The sequence below is a fragment of the Mesoplodon bidens genome (assembly GCF_964165515.1).
Source record: "Mesoplodon bidens genome assembly, chromosome: 2".
Classification (NCBI taxonomy): domain Eukaryota; kingdom Metazoa; phylum Chordata; class Mammalia; order Artiodactyla; family Ziphiidae; genus Mesoplodon; species Mesoplodon bidens.
Window position 1 is genome coordinate 89066435 of NC_138177.1, and position 7967 is coordinate 89074401.

The following is a 7967-nucleotide window of genomic DNA, read 5'->3' on the forward strand; positions in this document are numbered from 1 at the left end:
CTCTGAGAGAAGGTTGGAGGAATGATAACTTTCACTTCAGGTAGTGCTTTAGAGGATCCAGAGGCCCCATCCACTGACTTTCTCGTTCAATCTTTATAACTCCCTTGGATAAGGGCAGGGTTGGTTTAATTCCCATGTCACAGATGTGAGCTTGAAGCCCAGCAATATCATGGGACGTGACTGGGTCCCTGCAGAAACAACTCCTACCAGCCTCTCTCTATATGGCTTATTTTGTGGCAGGACTTGTGCCCAAGAGTGCACACCTGAGCAACCAGACTGGCACTCAGAGAATTGGGGAGGGCATGAGGCTCATAAAAGAACACCCTGATGCTTTTCCGGTCAGCGGCCTGAGGTGACCTCTAAAAATGGTTCGCTATTCACTTGACCCAGAAAACCCCACATAATCATGCAAGTCGAGAGGTTCAAATCTTCGTGTTCACTTTAAGAACACTCATGAAACTGCCCAGGCCATTAAGGGTATGCATATCCAAAAAGCCACCAAGAATCTGAAGGATGTCACTTTAAAGAAGCAATGTGTGCCATTCCGTCATTACAATGGTGGAGTTGGTAGGTGTGCCCAGGCCAAACAGTGGGGCTGGACGCAGGGTTGGTGGCCCAAAAAGAGTGCTGAATTTTTACTGCACATGCTCAAAAATGCAGAGAGTAATGCTGAACCTAAGGGCTTAGATGTAGATTCTCTGATCATCGAGCATATCCAGGTGAACAAAGCCCCCAAGATGCGGTGCAGGACTTATAGAGCTCATGGTCGGATCAACCCATACATGAGCTCTCCCTGCCACACTGAGATGATCCTTACTGAAAAAGAACAGATTGTTCCTAAACCAGAAGAGGAGGTTGCCCAGAAGAAAAAGATATCCCGGAAGAAATTGAAGAAGCAAAAACTTATGGCCCGGGAATAAATGCTGCAAAAAATAAATGCAAATAAAAGTAAAAAAAAAAAAAAAAAAGAACACCCTGATGAAGGCTGAGAAGAAAGATGGAGAAGAAACCAGGACATAAGCCCCTGGCCCTTCCAAGTGGACTCCACTGCCAATCTAAGCCATTAATGTCAGGAAGGGAAAACCCAGCTGGTCACAAACAGGGAAGCCGAAAGGAGTGGAGGACAGTGGATGGGAGCCCTGGTGGCAGGGGAGGAGGTGGGGAGACTTGGCTGGCACAACCAAGGAGCCCAACATTCCAGGGAATTGTTCTGGACAAATTCTGGAACCAGACATGGGTTAGAATGACAGGTGTGAAAGACAAGAGTCAGCAATGAGCAGCTAATTCTTTTGCTTTCTACCCCTTCCTCCCATCCTCCCTTCCTTCCTTCCTTCCTTCAACATTGAGCTCCTAAGCCCTGAGCAGGGGCTGGAGATAAAAGTGTTAAAAAGGTGAAGCATCCATAACTGAGTAAACAAGCAACAAGCTATACTGTGATAAGTACTATAATGGAGGGGCAAACAAGGAGCAGTGAGAGCATAAAGGAAGAATCCAAGAAGGCTTCTCAGAGGAGGTGACAGCTGTATGGACCTTGAGAGATGAATAAGAGTTTGCCAGGAAGAGGACTCAATATTGGAATGTGGAAGGGGGCAAAAAAGAGACAGAGGATCTTCTGTCTAGAAGCAATTCCTATTGCTTATCACTTCAGATTTCCCTTTTGTGTTCCATTTTCTTTTTTGTTAATCAGAGCCAAAGCAGAATTCCTTATAGAGCCCTGGCCTCTAATTTACCTCACACAAGAAGCTCCTGCTTTGCTTCTCCTCTGAACAAAACAATTATCTACCCTGTTTGGCGCTCTCTGGTGCTAGGGTTTCCTATAACAGAGAACAAGGCTCTCATTCCATAAGCTGAGATGAGGTGTAGTAATCCTACATCCTGAGAAATAAAGTATACATGGACTCTAATTTACACTAGAGTGTGGATGACTGACACAAGATACTTAACCTATGCATAGATGAGAACACAAAGAGAGAGTGAAGAGAACAGAAGGACCCTGGAAGTATGCGTGTGTCATTAAAGGGGAAACAGTAGTGAGAGCCCCTGACAAGGGTGGAGAAGAACCCAGGAAGAGAGATGGAGAGTACTAGATTAACAGTCACAGTCCAGCACACTGAGACCCAGAGGGAGAGTGGTACCCTCTGGAGCCTTCTTACTTGCTCCCTACTCTCACAATCCCACCCCCAGACTCCCTGGCAAATGATCGCTACCTCCAGTGGGGTCCTGAGAGAAAGGAGGTCCCTAATTGACCTGCCAGGAGTACGGCATTGTCCCTTCAGGGGAGAAGGCGGTCCCAAGGCATGAGGCTGGATGCAGGTGGGGCATTGGGAAGGACGCTGGTTCCGTCCTGTTCCTTGGTGCTGTGTCTGCCTGGTGGACTGAGAGGACGGCACAGGCTGGCCCCCTGCAGGCCAACCAGCCAGCAGCCTAGGAAGGGTTAAGGATCCCAGGCAGCTTCTACACAGAGCTGGTGGTGGCAGTGGCACAACTCTGCTCTCCACAGCACCTTGGGTACCACCACCCCTGGGAGGGCCACCATGGCAACAGCTAGTGTGGGAACAGGTCCTCTGGGTCTCCCTGCCTCCTGGGCTCGCCCAGGTCCTCCCGAGGGGCAGCTGGCCCGGCCTGGGCCATGAGGGAGAGGCAGGCCACCTCCTCTCTGAACCCCTCTGGGGCCGAGGGCTGAAGGCATGGAGGAAAGCCTGGTTTTGTTTGTTTCCCTTTGTTTGCTCTGAACTTTTGATCACTGATACTGCGTTGGAAGTAACTGTCCTTAGACCTGGGGTCTAAAGATGAGGAATTGTGGGGGGAGATTTAAGGGGGAATCTCTGGGGACATTAGGAATGGAGTCGTGCCACAGGTTGAGGAATCCCAGCCTCTGGTCCCTGCAGAGGTCCCCTCGGGGCTGGTCACCCCCAGGAGGCCTGAGCAGGATCCGGAGGCTCAGAGTTCAGGAAGGAGCCCATGGGAGGTGAGGGGGGCACTGGCATGAAGGCCAAGCTGGGTCAGCAACTCCTGCCTCAAGGTTTTCCTTCTTTCCCTCCATCCCAACCCCACTCCCTCCATCGGTCTTTCCTCTCTTCATCACCCCTTCCTGCCTCTTGCTCCCCTTGCCTTCTCTTCTTCCTCACTCTTCTTCCTTTTCCATCTTCATTCACTTAAACATTTCCCTGAGCACCTACTATGCAGGGAGCGCTGGGCTAAGCCCTGAGGGGGCGCCGGGATGAATCAGCTCCCTGGGGTAGCTCACAGTCAGGGGAGGGGAATTCGACAAGCATCCAAAACACCAGGAAGAGATGGTTAAGTTCTGAAAGGAAGAGCTATGGGAACTCTCCTCTCAGTCCCTCTCTTCCAGCCCTCCTCATTATTCTAACAGTTTCTCAGGCAGGAAATGCATAATGTAAAGAGAAGAGCTTTCACTTTATTCCCCAAGGACTCCCAGGAACGCCCTAGAAGTGAGGTGCCAGCCAGAGACATTTAGGAGGGATAAGGGAGGACACAGTTGAGCACTTACTCATGCCAGGCCCACCCCTGCCCCTTCATTCATTCATAAAACATTTATTTCACACGGTGCTAGGCCCCAGGTACTTACAGGAAGGCAGGCAATAGACAAATACAGTTACAAGAAAGTACCATGAAAAAAATGAGCAGCTGCAGTGACAGAAAACAACACAGAGGTAGCGGCAGGGGGCAGGGGGCAGGGGGCGGGGGGGAATCACCAGGGAAGAGACACTTAAAGCCGGACCCAAAGAGTGAGAACTCAGCCAATCAAAGGGGTCGGGAGAGGTGGGGCACAGTGATCCACATGAGGGAACAGCGTGTGTAAACTACTAAAGGTGGAAGAGGCTGGTACGGGTAAAGAAAGTTTCCCGGGGGCAGAGGGAGGGGCAGGAATGATTTGCTGAGGCAGGAAGAGGCCTGATGAACAGCAGGGCCTTGAGGGCTCGCCTTCCTTTGAAGAAGTCTGGATTTTATTTGAAATACAGTGGGAATCCAGCCACTGACGGTTTTAGGCAGGGGTAGCACGATCTGGTTTCTGTTTTAAGAAGCTCTGTCTGTCTGCTGGGTGGAGGCTGGGTGGTAGATGTCAGTGGGACCCGGGGAGACCAGGAAAGAGGAGATGAAGCCCACCTTCAGAGTTGGAGGGGAGAGAGTGGGAGATGGAGAACGTGTGAAACACAGTTCAGAGCTTGGAATGATAGAACTCGCTAATGGCTTGGAATGGGGGCAGGGTATTGTTAGATATTTTAATCTACTGGTCTTTTGGCCTACCTCCTCTATTAGAATGTAAGCTTCATGAGGGCAGGGATTCCGTTGGTCTTGCTCACTATTGGTTCCCCAGGACAGAGTATAGGCATTTAATACAGATGTAATGCACAGCGAGTGAGTTGAATTAAGGAATGAGAGGGTGGGATTAATGATGACACCTCAGTTTCTGGCTCAGCCTCAGGGAGAGGAGCCACCCCCTCTCTCCACACCAGGTATTGCTGATTTAGGAAGCAGAGCCCTGCAGTTCCAGGAGACTTTTATGGAATAGCCCTAGAAGTAGGCAAATATGGCAGGCGGGGGCCTGACAGAGCTATGGGGAAAGGAGAGGCTTCCAGCACCAGCAGCAGAAGGCCCCTCTGACCTGGAGCCACAGCTGTCCTCCTGGCTCCCTCTCAGCCCATGATGTTGTGTTCAAAGCCAACTGTGGTCTCCCAGGACAGAGCAGGTCTCAGAACCCCTGGCAGCCCTCGTCGGCCTCTGGAACAACGTAGGCAGTTGTGGCATGGGTGTGCTTACCACAGCCTGAGGTGACTGAGCCCACTCGTGTGCCCCCTGTTGTGTGGGTACCAGGGTGGACACGCTCAGGGGCCTGCAACTGGGAGATGAAGGTGGGTGCTCGCTGTGGTGATGCTGTCGGGGCCCCGGGGGGCTATAGGGGTGGGCGCTGGGTACATGTCGTCAACACCGAGTCACTCTGGACTGGATGCACCACAGATGCTGGTCTCTGCTCCAGCCTGTGCAGAGGGGAAGGGAAGAGGCAGACAGGGAGTCTTCTACCCTAGAGTTAAGGACTTTGAGGAAAATCATGCTGGGAAACGAGCTTATCTGAGTCCTGTTCAGAAGACCTGGGTTCTGGACCTGTCCCCACCATTAACAGCTGTGTGGCCCCATGTAAGTCAGACCATCTTAGAACTGGAAGGGGCCTTCTAATTCCACCTTCCAGGCTGAGCAGAAATTCCTCCCACGAACCCCTGGCACACGATCATTCGGGGTCTCTCTAAACTTCCAGGATGGGAACTCCACTCCAGGACAGCCCATTCCTTTAGGAGTTTTGTTAGGAAGCCTCTCTTTTCCAAGAGGCCTGGAAGGACCCAACACCAGAGGTTAACAGTGTCACCTCCAGGGAGGACAGTGGGATTGAGGGAGGGTGATGAGGCTTCCCTGTTGACTTGGTTTGGGATGCTTTCGGTACCATGTGTTAACTTTGTAATGGCAAGGAAAACAACAAAAAAGTCAGGTTTTTCTTGATTTGAAGCCAATCTGCCTTCCTAACATTTCCACCTACTGGTTCTAGGTCTGCTCTCTGGGATCAGAGAATAACCTAAACCTACTTCCCCTCCGATACCCTTCAAATACGTGAACTTGATCCCCATCAAATTTCCAATAAGCCATTTCCAGGTTGAGCTGCTCCTCACGTAACTTGGTTTCCAGACCAGTCCCCATCCAAGTACCTCCCTTCTGAGCATCAGAAAATAAAACTCAGTGAGTTGCAGAAGGAAGGAATCAATCACTCCAGTTGGGTGTTACCTTATGCTAATTAATTAACGAGGCTGAGAAGACATCCTTCTCCCTTTTCTGTGTGCATGTGGGGGCATGATCAAATCACTTACTTCCTCAAGCCTTGGTTTTCTTACCTATAAAAGGGGAAAACAATACCTTTGCTATGAGAATCAACAGAGGTTAAGGAAATGAAAAACATTAAAAAGCACGAATCTATACTTTAGGTATGATGACCTAGGAGCCTCATTCCATTTAGACAGCAGCTAAGTGTAGGGCTCACAGGGCCAGATGGCTTGGGTTCAAATCCCAGCTTTACCGCTTATTGGCTGTGTGACCTTGGAGAAATGACCTAACATTGCTGTGCTACAGTTTTCTCCTCTGAAACAAGGACGATGATAACACCAAGCCCAGAATGGGTGTTTAGGAGCATTAGATGTATTGCCTGGCACTTAGTAAAGGTTAGCTGTTTGGTATTATCCCCCAACTCTTATTCCTTCGCAGGGAGATAAGGGGCTCACCGAAACGAGGCGAATTCATGGCACCTATCTGAAACGTGAGGCCATCAAACCAAACCGGTCATTTGTCATTGGAGAGAGTTGCTCCCCCAGCCAAATATTTGTAAACAATGTTTTGTGCTAGGTGCTGTGCTAAGGGTGTCACAGGCCCTGCCTCACTGAACTCTCCCAACAGCTTCATGAGGTAGATACCATTATTGCTCCCATTTTACAGATGAGGAAATAGAGGTTCACACAGATTAATTAACTTACCCAAAGTCACATAATCAGGAAGTGAAGGAGCCATGAGTCAGACTCCCAGAGTCAGTCTCCATCACTATAGCATCCTGCTCTTTTAACCAGCTCCCTAGTTTGGGTTCCACTCCAGCTTCGGGGACCAGAGGGAGCCAGAGCCTTTGCTTCCTTGACAGCATTGCCTGCTGTTTCTGTGAGGTGGGGAGGAGGGGTGGTCCCCTGCTTCTCTCACTGAACTCTGCCCTCCTGCACACTGCCCCCTCCCCCTTCCCCTCCAGGGGTCTGAGGGTGTCATCGGTGACCCCAACTGCATCTCCTTGGGTCCCCTCAGGCCCCCCTGGCATTGGGTACCCTTGGGCTGCCTGCTGGGTTCTCAGCCCCTGGCCATGAAACTGTTCCACATTGATCAACAACAACAACAACAAAAGTAAAAGAAAAAGAAAAAAACCCCAAAATACCCAAACACCATTTTGGACATGGGCCCTGATGCATAATATCATTATGGAGTCAGCAGTGCATCCCATCCTCTTATTGCCCAGCCAAGCTTCTCTGAGGCGAGCCTGGCTGCAAATGGCTTTCTCCTGTCTTGGGGGGCGGTAGCCTCTACTTGCCCTCCACTGCTGGAGGAGAGATTTTATCTTTAATTGACAACTGGCTGCCTGCCATCGCCTTGCCTCTGCTGGCCCAGGCTCCAAGCGCGATATTCTCTTTGCTTCAGGGACAGGCTTCCCCTTACTTCTCCCCTCCCCTCAGCCCTGCCGTCCTCACCCCCTGCTCCCTGGTGTGCTCTTGTCCTTTCCTGGTGTGACTGGACCAGGCAATCTCAGAAATCTGGGGAGAAAAGCTGAGAGCAACAGGAAATGGGTGAGGAGGGAGCTAACACTTACTGTGCATCTACTGCATGCCATATGCAGACAGATGACAGTGGGCCAGGCCTTTACACTCACTGGCTCTGAGACAGGGGCTATCATTATCCCCATGCTACAGGCAGGGAAACTTGAGGTTTGGCAAGTTGCCCCAAGTTACCCAGCTGGGAAGTGGCAGATCAAGACCCTGAACTGAGGGCCCCTTTGACGTTAAGTTTACACCTGGGATAAAGAGTAAAGAGAGCACCCATGTGCCCAGGCCTGGCTACATAATCCGCAGAGCCCAGTGCAAAATGAAAACACAGGGCCCTTCTTCAAAAATTATCAGTAACTTTAAGATGGCAACCGCTGAGCATTCAGTCAGCTGTGGGCCCTTCTGAGTGACTGCACGGGTGGCACGGCCCTGAAGCCAGCCCTGCTCATGCCCTTGTGTGAGTGTGAGAGGGACAAGAGCGAGGGATGACGTCTGAGCATCACTCACCGCCACCCCCATCCTATCTAGGCCCAGGACCATTTACTCCCCAGCCCTAAGTGGTCCCAGTTGTGCTCCCAGCCCCTTGTCGGCCTCAGTTCATCAGCCATCCAT

The 7967-nt window shown here is 50.9% G+C and overlaps 1 pseudogene across 1 annotated transcript; it reads left to right on the forward strand.

Annotated features, from left to right (window-relative positions):
* Positions 1 to 365: 365 nt before the first annotated feature.
* Positions 366 to 1189, forward strand: LOC308606879 (large ribosomal subunit protein uL22-like; annotated as a pseudogene). The gene has a single exon. The product of its transcript is annotated as a large ribosomal subunit protein uL22-like (transcript).
* Positions 1190 to 7967: the final 6778 nt, after the last annotated feature.